Source organism: Hyaena hyaena, unplaced genomic scaffold, assembly GCF_003009895.1.
Source record: "Hyaena hyaena isolate Hyena2069 unplaced genomic scaffold, ASM300989v1 scaffold_675, whole genome shotgun sequence".
In the NCBI taxonomy this organism is placed as follows: Eukaryota; Metazoa; Chordata; class Mammalia; order Carnivora; family Hyaenidae; genus Hyaena; species Hyaena hyaena.
In genome coordinates this window covers 420,554-438,444 of record NW_024081303.1, presented here as the reverse complement: position 1 = coordinate 438,444, position 17,891 = coordinate 420,554, and positions in this window count along the sequence as shown.

Sequence of the window (17,891 nt, the reverse complement as noted above, 5' to 3'; positions counted from 1 at the left end):
ATTTAAATGTGTAGCTTAATATGTATATACTATATTAAAACCAGGAACCAGGTAGGGAAAAGGGCACAAAAGATCTGTTATGAGGATATTTGAATGGATAAACTTAAGAACTCTCAACTTAAGAACCCAAAAATTTCCCTGGATTATTTCTAGGGCAGTGGAATCCACCTATTTCCTTTGCTAAAGGAAAATACCCTCCCCTTTCCTAAATCTGTACAATGCTCTCATTTGAAGCAGGTGCCTAATGAGATGATACTTGTTCTCTTTAAAAAGCTGCCTCTGCCACAACTCATCGCATCCAGGCCAATAACCAGAATCATAATTCAGCATAGCCTGAGAGAAAGAGCGCAGTTCCTGCTTAGGGAAGAAACAGATTACCTATTATATGACAGAATCTGGCTATTAAATATATTAGCAGAGAACAAGGGAATATGTATAGGAGTGGATTTTGAGGATATCAGATCAGGGGAATATAAAGCTGAACAGGAGAGAATTCACAGGTATCGGGGTATCTTCCATGACTCAAGATTCAATGTTCCAGGACCTAGAGTTTTTCTAAACACACCATCAAGTTGGTTTCTTGAAACTTGGTCATGACAATGGCCCAGAGTATGTGAGGTGAAGTTACCAGTTGTCTTGGCATTATATTGAGCAGTGACGACATATGGATCAGGAAAGCAGGAATATTAGAATGGATTTACTATGTACAACCTGAGAACTTATCACTGAGTATATTCCTTGAAAGGACTCAGAGCTCACTCCTATCTCTAAGGAAATATACTAGTGCTTGGTATGCCAGTTTCTTTAGGAAGCTTAGTGGTACCCGTTCTCTGCAAATGATGCTTGTAAATGTGGAATGGATATTAGGCTGCCTAATATTAATGAGGATAATGAGGACTCCAGAATGACAGAGACCCATGGCAGGACTTAATTTTCAGAGGCAAGATGCACATAATTAATGCAGTGGGCATCAAAATCAGAATACCAGTTAGAGTGTATTGACTGCCACAGACCTATGGAGATTTTAGGGGCAAGCTACATGGAGAACTGATCAGGCATTGCTTGATTAGAATAATTATTTTTTACGTCATTGTACTCCATGATATGCTGTGTAACAGACTCTATAGATGTACGTACCAGTGGGAGTGGCCGCTTCAGGAAGGTAGACCTGGGAAGAGGTCCTTGCAGGCTCTAAGAGGAGGCTTGATGCCATTTGGACAAAACTTTCTGTGGTCCCAGGAATCTCATGTGTGATTCAGAAGGGTGAGAGATACTGGGTATTGGTAGACAAATCCCTTGTCCTGTGGACCTCATTCAATAGGGAATAGCATGGATGAAGGAAGGCTAGATGGGCCCCTATAAAGTGCAGGTTTTGGGCAGAGGCTTGGTTTATGGGAAGTTGGGATGATCAAGGAGCTGGTGACTGGTGAAGCTAGGAGGTAAACATGGGAGGCTGTGGTAATAGGATGAAACTGATGAGATAAACCTTGAAGACAAGGCGTTTAGATTTTTGTTTTATTGGTATGCTTGTCTGCCAGTTAGACTACATTTAGGTCTGCAGAGCCTTAAGTAAGAGCTGATTAGTACCTTGTCTGAGGCTTATTTGTGAAACTTCAGGACAGGAGAACTTCTGAAAGAAGAGGTTTAAAATTTCAGCTAGTTTGCAGTGAAGCAGAGGTCAAAGTAGCCCAAAGCATTTACGTGGAGCCAAGGTAATATCATAATTTAAGGAAGGGACATTTCCATAATATAATTCACCATGTATACCCCAGGACCTGAAACTAGAAACAAAGTCCGTTTTAACTCACCTAAGAGCTGGGTAAGAGATAGAAGACTACATACACTTTGCTCTGAAGCTGACAAATAATTATGTTTTATGTTGTCTTGGTTTCACTTACAAACACCTTAAGGTGTTTACACCTTACAGCAGTGTCCTTGGATACCTTTTTTTGCACTCCACTTTCCTGTAAAATGAACCCCAGTTTGCCTGAATCTCAAACCCTAGTTCTACAATCCCAACCTCTGGCTTTGGGTTAAGCAAGTATTAGCTCTCATCTTGCCAGCTTTCCAATGTAAGCTTTCCCTAATGGAGTCTGACTTAGCTGGTGTGTCTGATTTCCTGATGTCACATGGCAAACCCTGTTCCAGTTCTGAGCACTTGCAATCTAACTTCTGCCCTAGCTAGAACAACCTCTGCCTCCCAGCACAGAGAAATTAAGCATTTTGTTATGAACCATCAGATTCAGAGCACCTGCTTGGTTGCCCTGGCAACAAGACAATGGCTCTGTTTTCCTTTAGTCCCTGGGCTTGGAGAATACGACACTACAGAAGGAAAATTCAGAGCCCCACAGACAGGTTCCTGTTGTTCGTTCCACCCAGTCAGTGTAGGTTGGGATGCAGATACAGATCATGCTTTCACAGAGCTGGGGCTTGCAGCTGCTGTGGGCAACTAGGGTCATCCCTATTTACCAATCCAGAGAAATGTAGAGGTAATTCAGTAGAACTCTCTGACATTAAGCAGCCATAATGATTTGTGAATATCCACAGCTTTGGTTGGGAACTGGAAAAGGAGGTAGGTGCTGGCAGGTACAAACTGATTGCATTTCTAACATACTGCATTTTAAAAGATGTGGAGGGTGATAGCTCTGCTCCTGAAGCCCAAAAGCCCTTGCCAGAGGGGAAGCAATAAAGGTCCACCCACAAGAACTGATAGGTATTCCTTATCTGCTAGGAGGAAGCATTGACACCTCTAGAGCTTTATTGGCTATCATGCAGGAAATGAGGCAAGGGTGGTCCAAACTTCCATCACAATTCAGCTAATCCTCAAGAGTGGATTATGTAATAACCCAGCTCAGGTCACCAGGCTTGAGCCTTTCAATATTAAAAAGCCTTTAAGGGAAATAAGTAAGTCAGAGAAAGACAGATATCATATGATTTCACTCATATGTGGAATTTGAGAAATTTAACAGATGAACATGGGATAGGCAAGGGAAAAATAAGCTAAAAACAGAGAGGGAGGCAAACCATAAAGAGACTCTTAAATATAGAGAACAAACCGAGGGTGCTAGAGGGGAAGTAGGTGGGGGGTTGGGTTAAATGGGTGATGGGCATTAAGGGGGGCACTTTTCAGGATTAGCACTGAGTGTCATATGTAAGAGATAAATCACTGGGTTCTATTCCTGAAGCCAAGACTACACTATATGTTAACTAACTTGAATTTAAATATAGATTAATTAATTAATTAAATTAACACAGGTTAAAAATATATTAACAAGCCTTTGTACAAGGCTAGAAATGAAACTAGCACACAATATGCTTCCCTCTCTCTTGAGTGATAGCAGGGCTACTTTTCCAAGGTATATGCATGTGTGTATGCACATGTGTGTTCACATGCATACCTGTCCCCCTCTGTTTGCCAGCTCCCCAAAACAAGGCACTTATATCCTTATCACACATCATGCCTATTTTTATACAGTTTGCATTATTCATATTCTACTTATAAAAGATACTTGCTTAAAGATCATCTATTGCACAAAAATTACTGATTGATTTTAAAGATTTGTTGTTGGCAATTAATGTATAGGAACACTTCCTCTGACAAGTGCCTTCTTTTGTACAGAGAAAACCTTTGGGAATGTTTTACACATGATGCTTCCACTATAAAGATGTACCCAAACAATCCTTGGTAACAGTAACTGATGTTTAGTAGTGGCAGCAGAACTTCTGCCATTTGGGGGACAGTAGATAGCTGAGAGCGTGGATCTGAGTCAGATGCACCTGGACTCAAATTTACAAGCTGCAGAGGCTTGGGCAATTTTCTTAATCTTCCTGCCTTAATTTTTTCATTTGTGAAATTTCTTCCTTAAAGTGCTTTGGTGGGATAAAAGAAGATAATAGATATACAGTCCTTAGAATATAGCACTCAAATAAATGCATGACATGAAGGTTTATCGGACTTTATCACTGTGCTCATGCTTATGAAGGCTCTTTAAATATTTGCAGAACATTTCTTTCTTTTATTTTTTAAAAAAGATATGCCAATATTTTATTTCTTCATAAAGAGCAATAAAAAAAATTTTGTAAATCAAAATTATTATGTATAATACCAAATGACTGCCACCAAAAAACCTAGAGCATTGCCCCTTCAAGAGGAGAAAGTATTTAAGCCTATTTATTAAATTTCTAAATTCTTTACAATTCCTTATCTCAACCATTCTATTTGCTGATTTGCAAACTGGTTTTTCACGAAGAAACTGGGCTCTCAATATTAAACAACACCCTAAATTAGTTTTAAAAAGTCTCTGGAACTCTAGCCATCCAACATTCCCCCTCCCCCCGAATAGTAACAAATAACAACTGTAAAAGAACTGTTTGTCCAAATGAGTTGCTTTGCTGAAGGCTAAATGGATTGGTAATATTTTATCACAAAGCAAATAACCATTTTTCACTGTTATTGATTTTAATGGAAACAATGCTCTTAACATCTGTACCTACAAACCATGAACTTTAAAAATACATATTTTGCAAATTTTTTCCCCACAATATCATTTCAGAACTGCTATAAAAATGTTATGAATAATTGTGATAATTATGAATTGAACTATATACAGCAAAACAAATCAGACTTTGTCTTCCAAAATTGTAAATGGACTTTGGTTCTTTTAGGAAACACTTTAACCATAAGTAAGCGTGATTCAACTGGCCTTACACATCACCACTGTTTCAGACATTGGTAGCTTTTGAAAATATATAGATAGTTAAATTTGATAGGCAGATTAGATAGGTCATAGATTTAAAATATATATATATGTATATGGATGGTCTCTCAATAGACACATACATGCATCCTGCTACAATGTTCATTTTTATATAATGTAATAAAAAACTAAGGGACATAAACCTCAACTTTAAACCTTATGTTTATGTATATATGGCGGGATGATTAAATCCAGGTCTCAGTCTTTGAAACACAAGATTGAGATGTCACGGCCACTAACTGAACTGATTAGTAATATTTGATTTGCATGCTGAAAATCCAGGACAGACACATTTAAACTCGCAGATAAACAACCATCTGAGCTAAAGAAAGGAGGATCTCCCCAGATGGAAACTGACACTGTAAGGGATCTGTACTGCAATGAGAAAATAATTTAACAATTACAAAAGGGATCTGAGTGAGTTATAAATACCAACAAGCAAGATTCCATGTGCATACATCTCCTCTTTGTAGAAGGAGGCTGTTTCAACAAAAACTGTAAATTGTGGTCTTCTTTCAAAACAATAAAATTTAATGCTAAAGCAGTTATAATCAAAAGTGGTACAGCAGTTGTTAGAAAACATTTTTCCATTAATATTGTTCAGTTTCTGGCACTTGTAGCAATAATTAAGTTATAAATGATAACTATGGCATCAATGGATATGTATTTACAAAAAATAAGTTGTTACAAAAAACAACTGTATATTTAAGTCACAATCTGTGGAAAGATAACATTACATCCTCAGCCTGAAAAAAATGCTGAGCAGCTTTGACCCCATTAGACAAAAATACATTAGAAGTGTAATGCTTTGAGGAGAAGTTCAAGACATAACAGGACTTTAGCATGGTTTAAGACCATGAGAGTTGAGGGGCGCCTAGGTAGCTCAGTTAGGCATCTGACTCTTGATTTTGGCTCAGGTCATGATTTCACGGTTGATGAGATCAAACCCCATACTATCAGAACAGAGCCTGCTTGATATTCTCTCCCTCTCCCTCTCCCTTTCTCTCTCTTTCTCTCTCTCTCTCTCTCGATAAACAAACAAACAAACAAACAAACAAAAAGACAGAGAGTTTACACAATCACTAGTAAGGTGAAGAATTTCCATCAGTTTAACATCACCACCAACAGGCCTTCTATAACTTCCTCTCAATAAACAAGACAGGTGTTAAAATGAACTAAAGGAGTTTGGGAATGTGGTATGCAGAGAGCAAGAGAAAAGGGAGCAAAAGCAGTGAAAAAGATTTTAAAAATCCTTCAAATTCCAAAACATATTTTCTAATCTTGAGAAAAGGGCATTGCTACTTTGGGATCTTGCCCCCCAAACCTTCCCAGACAAATGCAATTACCAAGATGTAATCCCACCTCTTGCCTTAAAACTCCATTTCCATCTGCTTGGTCTCAGTTTTCTCTTTAAAGTGCATTTGGTCCATTCTATGATTAACAGGATTTTTGTGTGTTTGTCCTCAGATATACCATTTGTTAAAATTGGGAGAAAGTCTAGAGTTGTGGCTAGTGCTAGTTTGAATTGCAGATAGGGTTTTAGTGGTATCTTTGCTGTTTGCAGAAGCTATAGTGGGTGGAGTGGAAGATTCATAGCCTGAACTGGCAGCAGAAGAGGAATCTGACCTTTGAGATTCATGAACCTTCATGCCCCTGTGCAGGGAGCTTGGGTGTGGGACTTGTCGCACACTTTGCAGATGCAGGGCTTGTCCAAGGTGTGCACATACATGTGCTTCCTGCAGAGCCTGCTGTTGGCAAAGCATCTATCATAGCCTTCAAAATCAAATTGGAAAGGCTTCTTCCTTGTATGGGTCCTCTCATGAATCTTGGGATTTCTGGAATGGACAAAGATCTTCCCACAGCCCAGGAAAGGCCATGGAAAGGGCCTCTGGCCTGTGTGCACTTGAATGTGGTTGACAGTTTGTGCTTCATCTTGAAGGACTTGCCCTCATGAAGGCACTCTTCCCAATAGTAGATGTGGTTATTCTGCTCCAGGCACCCCCCATGCTCCATGGTGACATGTATCACCAGCTCGTGCATGGTGCTGAAGGTCCAGTTACAGCTCTTGAGCTGGCTGAGCTTAGCCTCCTTGATCCACTTGCACAATGTTGTAGGACATTTCTTATATGTAAAAATGTTAATTACTAAATCATAATATGAAAAAGCCCGTTTCATCTCTTGCTATTTTCAAATGACGTTTTTCCCCCAGAAAAAACAAACAAACAAACAAGCAAAAAAAACAACCTTGCAATGTAGGAATATTTCTATGTACTAGCAGTTGATTGCATTGTTTTGCAAAGGGACTCCGAAAAAGGATAAATAAGGTTTGGTGGCTAGTTTGCATACAAATAATGAGCTATAGCTCACATAGTAATGGCACCTTTTCAGAGTTAACTGAACTTTCAGTTTTACTAAGACTGCCTGAATCATTTTCTTCCTGCTCTCCCTCCCTTACACACACACACACATGAACACACACCTACAATTATACTGAAGTTGCTATAATAAAATACAGTTTAATAACTGAAATTTAGATAAAAAATCTCTGAGCTTCAGTTAACAAGGTCACTTTAATCAGATATACTTTAGCAATTTTCATGATCAGAATGTCCAAAGAAGCTAAAATTAAAATTCCTTCTAACTTTTATTTGTTCTTTTATATTTTTAAGCAAGTGAGACACCACACCTTTGCTTTTGACTCTATAGGAATCAATGGATATGTTGGTCAGTGGCCTCAGAATCCTTCAAGACCTAGCCGGAAGGAAAGAAACATTTCATTTTTTTTGAAACACATTTCTTTTTTTTCTTTGAAACACATTTCTTGACCTCTAAATGACCAAAGTGCAATATCAGGAAGCTTTCAAGCAAAAAAGACACATGATCTTTCCTTGTCCTATGCACATAGAAGTCCTAGAAGACATCAATGTGTCTTCCATCCTCATTTAAATGTTGCACAGGTAGTCTTCATGTCAGAATGGAAGAAGTCCAGTGGGCCATTTGAAGTAAGCATGGAATTCAGGATGAATTCTCCATAGAAACCATATTATGCATAGTGGTTAGCTGTTTAATATATAATGCTCTGAAGTAGAGTTCCAATAGAAGTATAGGAGTTGGCCACATGATGAACAGTATTTTTATAGGGAAATGTGTTGAGGAGTCCAACTAAAGATGCCAGGAATGGGAGATTCTTCTCTCCCTCATCATCTGCCACTTCTGAAGTCTCTATCACTTAGGACAGGGAATCTCCTTAGGAGATGACTGGGAGGAATGTAATAAGGTATGGAGCTAGAAGCTTTCAGAGATTGGGGGTTGGGAAATGATGTGTTGTAAGAAGCTGAGAATTCTTCCTTGCTCAACTTCTTTTTTCTTTTTATTTATTCCTTTCTGAAAGACACAGAGAGAGCATTAGTGGAGTAGGGGCAGAGAGATTGAGAGAGACAGAGAGACAGAGAGACAGAGGGAGAGAGAGAAGCACAGAATCTGAAGCATGCTCCAGGCTCTGAGTTGTAAGCACAGAGCCCGATGTGGGACTTGAACCTGTGAACCATGAGATTATGACCTGAACTGAAGCTGGATGCTTAACTGACTGCACCACCCAGGTGTCCCTTCCTTGCTGGATTTCTGAACAGTTCCTGGCACACGTTCTTTTTTTTTTCTTTTCTTTTCATCCACTGATCCTAATAAATTGATCCTCTTCCTTTCCCCTCCATTGCCACAAATAATCCTTGTTTCAGAGAAAGATTTCTCACTGCTCATTTTGGATCAGAAAAAGGGGTTCCCTCTACTTCCCTGGTCCCAAAGCAAATCCATTAACTTTTTCATATACTCTAGGAGTTAACAACAACAACAACAACAACAAGAATATTCCTCCAACCCCTTCTCAGTATTGCAAGTAAGTTCTACAAGTTAAGGTCAAAATCCTAGTCAATGATAAATCTCTTTCTACTTAAGGAACTGGTGTAGGGGCACCTGGGTGGCTCAGTTAGTTAAGCGTCTGACTTCGGGTCAGGTCATAATCTCACGGCTTGTGGGTTTAAGCCCCACGTCAGTCTCCAGAGCCTGGAGCTTGCTTCAGATTCTGTGTCTCCCTCTCTCTCTGCCCCTCCCTGAGTCATGCTCTCTTTCTCTCTGTCTCAACAAGAAATAAACATTTAAAAAAACTTAAAAAAAAAAAAAAAGGAACTGGTGTAAGGTTTATCTGTACTTCAAGGGGAATCATAGATTTAGGCTTTAATGATAAACATTTCATCAAGACATGTAGCTAATGGAGGTTTAGAGATGAAGAGCATGACTGGGATTTGTGTGGCACAAAATTGTAAAATGGCAGCGTGAGACAAGCTGTGAAGTAGAGAAGTGGCTGGAAGAAGAGGTGTGTTCAGGAGTTTCTATTTCTTTGGTCTAAATCCACTTCTGCAGAAGTCCTGGATGCTTGGTTCGGGTGCTCAGAGACTTCTTAAAGGTAATTCAAGAGACAACGTCCAGGAATGAAATCACAGCTAAGATGCCATCAAAAGGAATGAGAGAGACATGAAACCCAAGTGGCAGACAATGAGATAGGACTGGGGGTTAACTAGGCCAAAGCAAGAGATTCCCAATGGAGCCTGGTGAGACTCCCAAGGGACAATGATATAAGCACTTGCTTTTCTAGGCCTCTCAAGCTCTATGAGGGAAGGAAAGTTCTGAAGGCACTGAATAGACTTGCATACCATTCCACAGATCACCACCTATCTTGCTTGAGCTAAGGGCATGTGTGCCAAAATAGGAGTGAGAAGACTTCAAAGCATTCTGGAGGCAGACATCTGAGCAGGTGATGCAAGCAGAAGTAAAAGCTATAAGGCTTAACAACCAGGTATGGGGTAGAGTTAGTTGTTGGTTGCCTACTTGCCTTGAAGTCTTTAGTGGCTTCAGATGCCTCCTTGGTTTTAACCTAGTTTGTCTTTCTTACTCTGGCTAGTTTGATCTGTTGTTGAGGTTGATATTTGTCATCATTCTGACCCCATTCTATGTATAGATCAGGTTTTATTTACTGGTTCTATCTCCCTTCTGTCCTATGGATTTTGATGAGTTATGAGGAGAGCCCAGTCAGGTCCTAGACTTTCTTCACTCCTGTCATTTATTTACTGAGCACTTACTGTGTGCCAGACACTAGTTAGATGCTGGGGATTTAATAGTGAACAAAATGGACAAAAATCTCTTCCCTTATGGAGTTTTCATTCTAGTAGAAGAAGTAGACAAGAAACAACATGAGTAGCAAAAATATATGATATATATGCTAAAGCCAGAAATAGGGATATGGTGGTTAAAATTGTACATAGGGTGGCCAAAAAGAGTGACTTTTGAGCAATAATGAAGGAGATTGTACTAATCTGGTCGGATGGTCATAAAAAGATACCACAGACTGGGCCACACAATCAGCAGATATTTATTTTCTCACAGTTCTGGAAGTGGAAAGTCCAAGATCAAGATGCTGATAGAGTTTTTTAAAAATTTTTTTAAATGTTTTTTAAATGTTTATTTATCTTTGAGACAGAGACAGAGAGCGAGTGGGGGAGGGTCAGAGATAAAGGGAGACACAGAATCTGAAACAGGCTCCAGGCTCCAAGCTGGCTGTCAGCACAGAGCCCAACGTGGGGCTCGAACCCACTAACTGTGAGATCATGACCTGAGCCGAAGTCAGACGCTTAACCAACTGAACCACCCAGGGGCCCCTGATAGAGTTTGTTTCTGGTGAGACCTCTCTTCCTGGCTTGCAGATAGCTCTGCCACTTACTAGCTATATATTTTAGGGAAAATTACTTTATCTCTTTGAGTCATGGCTTCCTTATCTGTAAAATTGGAATAATAAAAAACCTACACCAAAGAGCTACAGTGAAGATTAAATGAGTTAAAGCAAGAAATGCATTAGAATAGTTTCTGGTCCTTAGTAAGTGGCATATAGATTTTAGCTCATATTATTATAAATGTTTGCCTTCTTGTCAACTATACACATTGCTAACTAAGCAGTCTTTGGTGACTCCAAATGTATGGGTTGCCCATAACCTCTTCCATAACATTCAAATGGGTTTATCAAGTTTTCACAGGCAGAAAAATAGAGTCAGATATCAAAGGAAAAACTAAATAAAAAGGAGTGTATTGAGAAAATATGAGCCATTTGATGGAAACACTTGGTTTGAATACCAAATCCACTGGGCCAGAGATAGGCTCAAGTTTGGGGGTGTCAAAGATTTGGACTCAGACAGAGGTGGGGCAGAGTTCAGAGGAAGGAGAGTTCAGAGAGGCAGCAGGCCAAGAATAAGAGAAAGGATGTCCAGGATGGTTGATACAAATGTTCACCCCAATCCCCTTAACTCCCCACCCAATCCCCTCAAGAGAGCTCCATGAAAGAATTTGATCTTGCCAAGGATATGCTTGCAGTGGGAGGCTGATTACCACAATCATTTTTCTAGCTCTATAACCTTTCCATGGTTTTAAGTATAGAGGGAGCCAAAGTATCAACCAGGAGGAGGTTAACACCTCTATATGCTCTGGATTCCCAGTCCAGGTTTTTGGGCCTAGGAGATAGTATGTGAAGATGGGTAAAAGTCTAGATGCACCACGCTCAGCAAGGATCAACGGAAGGCAGGGTACATATGCATAAATAGGAATAATAAGATATGAGACTTCCTAGGGTAGATAAAATTTTTGAATATGCTAAGAAAAGTATCTTCCAGTTTTGTGCAAGGTTGAGTGGAACAGATGTTCCATTTCCTGTGCTGCCTCAACCCAGTGGTCATTGGTGTATTTAAAGATATTTTATACCTTTCCATTGGTAGTGTGGCTTTTCGAGGTGCCAATCACTAGCATGATATCAATAACCAGTAATTTGGAAATATGGGGTAAATAATGGTCTGGAAGCTATATGAGCTATGGAATGATATATGTTGGGTGGTGAAGCAATGCAGTAAATTATGAGTTTATGGTGGTAGAGAATGTTGACCAGCCAAGTTGTCTGTAAGAAGTGTTTACAGGCTGACATAGAGGCACAGTGTCCTTTGCTTGTGTTTGTGGAGCTTGAGGGACCAATTTTTTGGGAAGATTTCTATTGCCTGGCTTTGTTGTATAATAAACAATTTGGCCAGTCTTTGTCCCTGGCTCCTTGGAGGGTGCCTCTAAATCCTTGGACTTTCCTGAGTGATAGGAGTGTCTTTATTATTCATGTAGGTCCTTGGATAGTATGGTATGGGCTGGCCATGCTGGAAAGACCCACCCGTGTGATTGGAGATTTGGGGATTTGAGCCACACAGTATCAGTCTGACCCCTGAAGATTTGAAGATGGAAATGGGACCAGAGCTTGCATCCAATCATGTGGACAGTGATTCAATCAATCATCTGTGTAGTGAAACTTCAGTAAAAACTCTGGATACCTGAATCTTAGGTGAACTTGCGAGGTAGATAATCATACATCAATGTGCTGGGAAGGTGATGTGTCCTGAGTACATGGAGGCTTCAGGTTTCTTTCCAGATCTCATTCTATGTGTCTCTTCTTTTGGCCGGTCCTAATTTGTATCCTTTATAATAGAACAGTAATTTTAAGTGTGGTCCTTTCTTGAGTCCTGTGAGTCATTACAGTAAATTATGGAGTCTAAAGGGGAATTAAGAATCCCTGAAGAGTTTGTAGCCAGTTAGTCAGAAGTATGTGTGCCCTCGATTTCAATACAGATTTCTAAGCCAATATTAGGATATTTGAAGCCATAGTACCAAGTTAAAATGTGACAAAATAAAAAAGAGAAGCTAAGAATGATGTGAAATCAGACAAATTAGGAAGGAATCAGTTTCATCAGGACTTTTTATAAAGTGCTCATAGCCCTTGGTAAATAGCTATGCTGGACCTTAAGTTGTGTGGTAAATGCCTGTGTGTTTGTATGTTGTTACTAAATTCTGCCTCCCCCATATGAATGTAAGTTCCATGAAGGTAAGGGTTTTTTTGGTCTGTTTTGCTCACTGCTGAATCCTTAGCACCTGAACAATGCCTGGCATATAGCAGGTGCTCAATATTTGTTGAATAACCAAATAAACTCTTTTATAGTTAAAGAAATAACATATTCAGAGCAGAGGTTCCTCTTCTCCCCAAGCCAGGCTGCCATCATCTTTCTAGTTTTCCCAAGACTGCCCATCTGACCCACAACTTTCCTTGTGGGAATAACAAGTGATTTCTGTCACCTTAAAAACCCATGTGACTCTTCTTTTTTCTGGCATGTATACAACACTTGAAGAATATCAGAGAGGATTTCTGTGTTAGTTAAGTTTTGACATCAGAGTCCAGCTCACATTCACTTCTTTGAGATTGTATTCTGCCACCAGCCCTACCTAGCTAAGTCTAGGTAGTCCTATGGCAATTCTTTGCACATCTGCCTTGGTCTTTTAGTAGATTACCTTCTGTGCTTGGATATATCCCAAAAACAAAAAGCAGAAACAAAGCTTACATTTATACGACTGTACAGTCAGACAGTTCCCATCTCATTGAATCTTTTTATCTCTTAGTTCTAGTGTTCTAAAAAGAAAGTTTAGTTCATCCAAGTCTATGAATTTTTCTGCTAAGTTAGATAACCATTTCTGATGCAATTGTCTTCAAGTTATTTGGAGTAGGAGAGATAGAAGAGGAGAGTTTCCTTGGAGAGGTGGCACTATGTTAGATGCATTACTTTTGATGCCATGGGTCTGAGGCTGAATAGCCAGGACTGGGGTAGAGGTAATCAAAATCTTCAACTTCCAGAAGAACCCATTTCTCTTCTTAAGATGGCCAATGATTTAAGTGGTAATAGAAATAAACAAGGAATGAACTTTTAACTTACCTGGTGAACTCTCAGGAATTTTCAGGCATTTCTGAATATTTTAGGGGTCTGATCAGTAATTTCTGAGAGATTATCAAGTGATACGATAATATATTCATACTAGCTGGCCATCATCTTTAAGGCATTCTTCACTTGTCCCTTGGCTTATGTAAATGAGGCTCTGGGTACTGGAAGTTGTGGCACCATTGAGCTTCCCAACAAGGATCTGGTTAGCATGAATGCGGCATGGTGTCAGATGGGCCCTGGGACCTACTGAGGTCCCAGTAGTTTTGATAGAGGAGCACTCATCCTTTTTTCTTACATTGGAGTACATGGGCAAGAACTATACTTTCATAGCTCAGACACAACTGACCTCATACTACAGTAGAATCAACACATGGCACCATCCCCTTGATGCTTGAGCTATCAAGCACATTGCCTATCCCTATCAGAAGACCTACAAAGTTCTGGGCCAGTTGTCACTGCTCACCTCTCTGCAGTTCATGCAAGCCATGAGAGTAGGTATGTGATATAGTTTCTCTAAAATATGGGGCTTAGAAGTAAAGTAGCCTCCAGAAATTGCTTGTGAATTTCTCTGGGAGTAATGCTAGCAATATGCTGGGGTATGTATGATAATAATGTCCTTGCATCCTTCCACTGCATGTGAAGTGTCATTTGTGAGAGTTAGAACTTTCAACTCTTGACTCTACCTTTGACCCCAATCCCTTCACTCATATGGGCAATGGAAGACCAAGAAAACTAAAAGCCTCAAGAAATTTTGTTCCAATATTCCCCCCAACCACTGGTTCTTAGGAGTTGAGCCAGACCTAGGAATGGGGCATCTTTGAAGGTTCACATATTCCAGGTACTAGTGGAAATTGCATCCTGAAGCGGTCAGGTAAAAGCTAAATAGACTGAAGTTAGGCATAAAATACAAATAGGGCTAGATGAGCAGAAGTGATCAAATTATGAAGATAGATTACAGCATAAAAAGAAGAAAAGCATGAGAAGAGTGGAAGCAAATAGAAGGAAATATGGAGGAAAACTTTAATCTAGTGTCCACATATTCTTAGAGGCATTTTGTCTGATATCCATGACTATTGATGCAGGTATGCTGAAATCTAATAAAAGAGCCAAAGCAAAACAAATGTGCAGCTCCAGCACTGTTAGTATTAACTCTTTAATTTTACATCCTTACCAGTTTGCAAATCTATCCATCCTTCTCTCCTTTGCAGTTGTTTCCTAAGTCATAGAGATTCTACCTCTTAAATACTCTTCGATCTATTTTTATAGTGACCAGAGTGATCCATATAAAACACATTTGACTTAAGTACCTTCAATTCCTATTTCCTACAAAATTAAATACTAATATCTGAGAGTATATAAGACTATTTATGATCTTGCCCATGCTATTTCTCTACTCTCATCTCTCACCACTTCCTTTTCTCTCAAGACCCAATGATTTTTGGTATTTCCTGGAACATGCCATTTTATTATGTTTCTACATGATTTGGTTCATCTGGATATTGTCTGGAATGTTTTATTGTTGCCTGGCAAATTCCTACTAGTATTCTATGACTTTCTGCCTCTCTGAAATCTTTTCTGATCTACCATGGCAGAGCTGAAACCACTTTCTTTACAGACTTCCTCTATTTTAGAATCCACTGCAGTGAATTATAGTTATTTGAAAATTTACTTCTAGAGAGCATGGACCATGTCCAATTTCTGTACCTTCAGAGTCTGGTACAGGGCCTGACACACGGTAGGGTCTTAAATTATCTTTGAATGGGAAAACATAATGCTTTGTGTATAAGTGGGAGGAACTTGTCAACATGTTGTTGATAATCATCTCTTGGATCCAAGATTTGATGGCTAAATATGTGATATTGATTCATTAATTCAACAAGTGTTTCTCAAACATCTATGTTAAGCCAGATATGAGAATACCATGATGAATAAAAAGAGATATGTTCTTCACTGCTCTTAAGGAGTTGAAGATTTACTGGGGGAAACTGTTACTGTATTTGCTTGAATTATTAAATAAAATAGAACATATTCTGAGTTTGGCCCACAATGTCAGTCTGAGACTTTCCCTAATGCGGGGCTTTCTGCAGTATAAGGTGAAAAGCCTTTGCCTGGTGGGCTACTTTGGCTTTATGTGGACTGCAAGTTTGTCTCTAGTTCTTCAGCACAGAAAAGCCATTGTGATTAATGAACACAACAAGCTAAGAAACAAGCATGTAAAACAGTTGAACATGTTGTTTTAATCCAGGCAAAACTTTGTTGCTAGAAATCTGTGGAGGGTTGACATACATTAGTGACTTCATAGTTTATAAGTGTTTTTGTATTTATTGTGGGTTTTGGAAAAAGGAATGGGGGGCATTAAAAAATCAACAAAACAAGATCACTTAGGCTGGAGGGACTAACTTTATGCAGTAAGATATTATCACTATATACCCAAGAAAATAAAAGTCCAATCTCCCTGCTAAAAACCAAAAAAACCCCAGAAACATCTACCTCAGGAAATATGACTGGAGGAATGAAAGTAGCTGCCAGGTCCTGGCATTTTGAAAATGGAAAAGGAACAACCACCCACCCCCAAACCCCCTGAGGACTCAGGTTCTGTTTTATTCTAGTTGGGGGTTAGTTTTAAAAAAGGATAGACTTGGAGTCAAAGAGACTAGTGATGTTTAAAATCAGTTAGTTAGGTCCATTCAGAGGCAAAAGGAAGGTCCAGCATTACAGGGGATGGGCATTCTCTTTTAAATGTTGCAGTGCTTGCTAGGAATTTACCCAAGGGACACAAGAGTGCTGATGCATAGGGGCACATGTACCCCAATGTTCATAGCAGCACTCTCAACAATAGCCAAAACATGGAAAGAGCCTAAGTGTCCATTAATTGACCAATGGATCAAGAAGATGTGGTTCATCTATACAATGGAATACTACATGGCACTGAGAAAGAATGAAATCTGGCCATGTATAGCAACATGGATGGAACTTGAAGGTGTTATGCTGAGCGAAATAAGTCAGGCAGAGAAGGACAGATACCGTATGTTTGCACATATAGGTGGATTAGGATGAACTAAAAGAAGACCATGGGGGAGGAGAAGGAGAAAACTAGTTGGGGAGAGGGAGGGAGGCAAACCATGAGAGACTCTTGAATGTTGAGAAAAAACTGAGGGCAGATGGGAAGGGGGAGAGGGGAAGGGGGGTGATGGGCATGGAGGAGGGCACTTGTTGGGATGAGCACTGGGTATTGTATGGAAACCAACTTGACAATAAACTATTTAAGAAAAAAAATAAAACGGCATAGGAATAAAAAAAGTAAAAAATAAAAAATAATAAATGTTGCAGTGCTATTTAACATAGGAGTTTATCTTTCTTGAACTTGGCTCTGCTGTTTTTCCTCCAGCCCCTCAGATGGAGATGGCAACAATCTAGGAATTCCTGGACAACAGAGAAGCAATTTTTTCCCTTTTAGGTGGCACGCTATTGTGGCAGGTACGTGCTGCTACAAGGGTTAATCTTTGATATATAAAAAGATTACAAACACAAGGCAAAGTCAAGTCACAATTTCAGCTTGAATCCAAAGGAGGAATCTCTTAAATTGAAGCTAAAGCTAATTTGCTTAATTAGGAGCTTCAAAAAAAAAATCAAGTTTAGTATTATATAACAATTAATCTACTAACACTTTCCCCTCCATTTGTGAGGGTCTCAGAGAGAAAGGAGTGTTCTTGAACATCTTTTTAAAATAACAATTGTAGGCTAGGTAGAGCTTTCAAGGTTCCTTCTGAGATTTAGAGAAGGAAGGAAATGGGGAGAGGATAAAATTACAGGTTATTTCATACCTTTTCCCAGTTCTAAAAAGAAAGCAACTTTGGCATTCCAATAGACTAGTTTTCCAAAAAAGAGTTTGGGCTTTGGCCTAAGATCCCTCTAAAGCTGTTGTCCTGTCCATTTAAATGCAACTCCAGAAAGGCTAATATAGTGATACATTTCTTCTACCAACCTTAGTGTAAAATAGTAGGGTACAGATTGATGGGTTCTCCATTCCAACAGCAGCAAATACCTATGTACAAATGGGAACTACTTTTTGCAAAACTGGACTCTGACTATTTCCTGAATTAACTTTTTACCATTGTGGTTTAGTTGCTTGTTTTTGATAGGCAGAGTCACAATTGTGACGAGGAAAGGGAGTTCTTGTACTGGCCAGGCAAGATTACCAAGGGGTTCATTCCAGCTTCAGAAAGGGAAGCAGGTCATGCCCACTTCTTGCAACCAGATTATCTCCACTCCTCAGAACCAGATCAACTCCATTCCA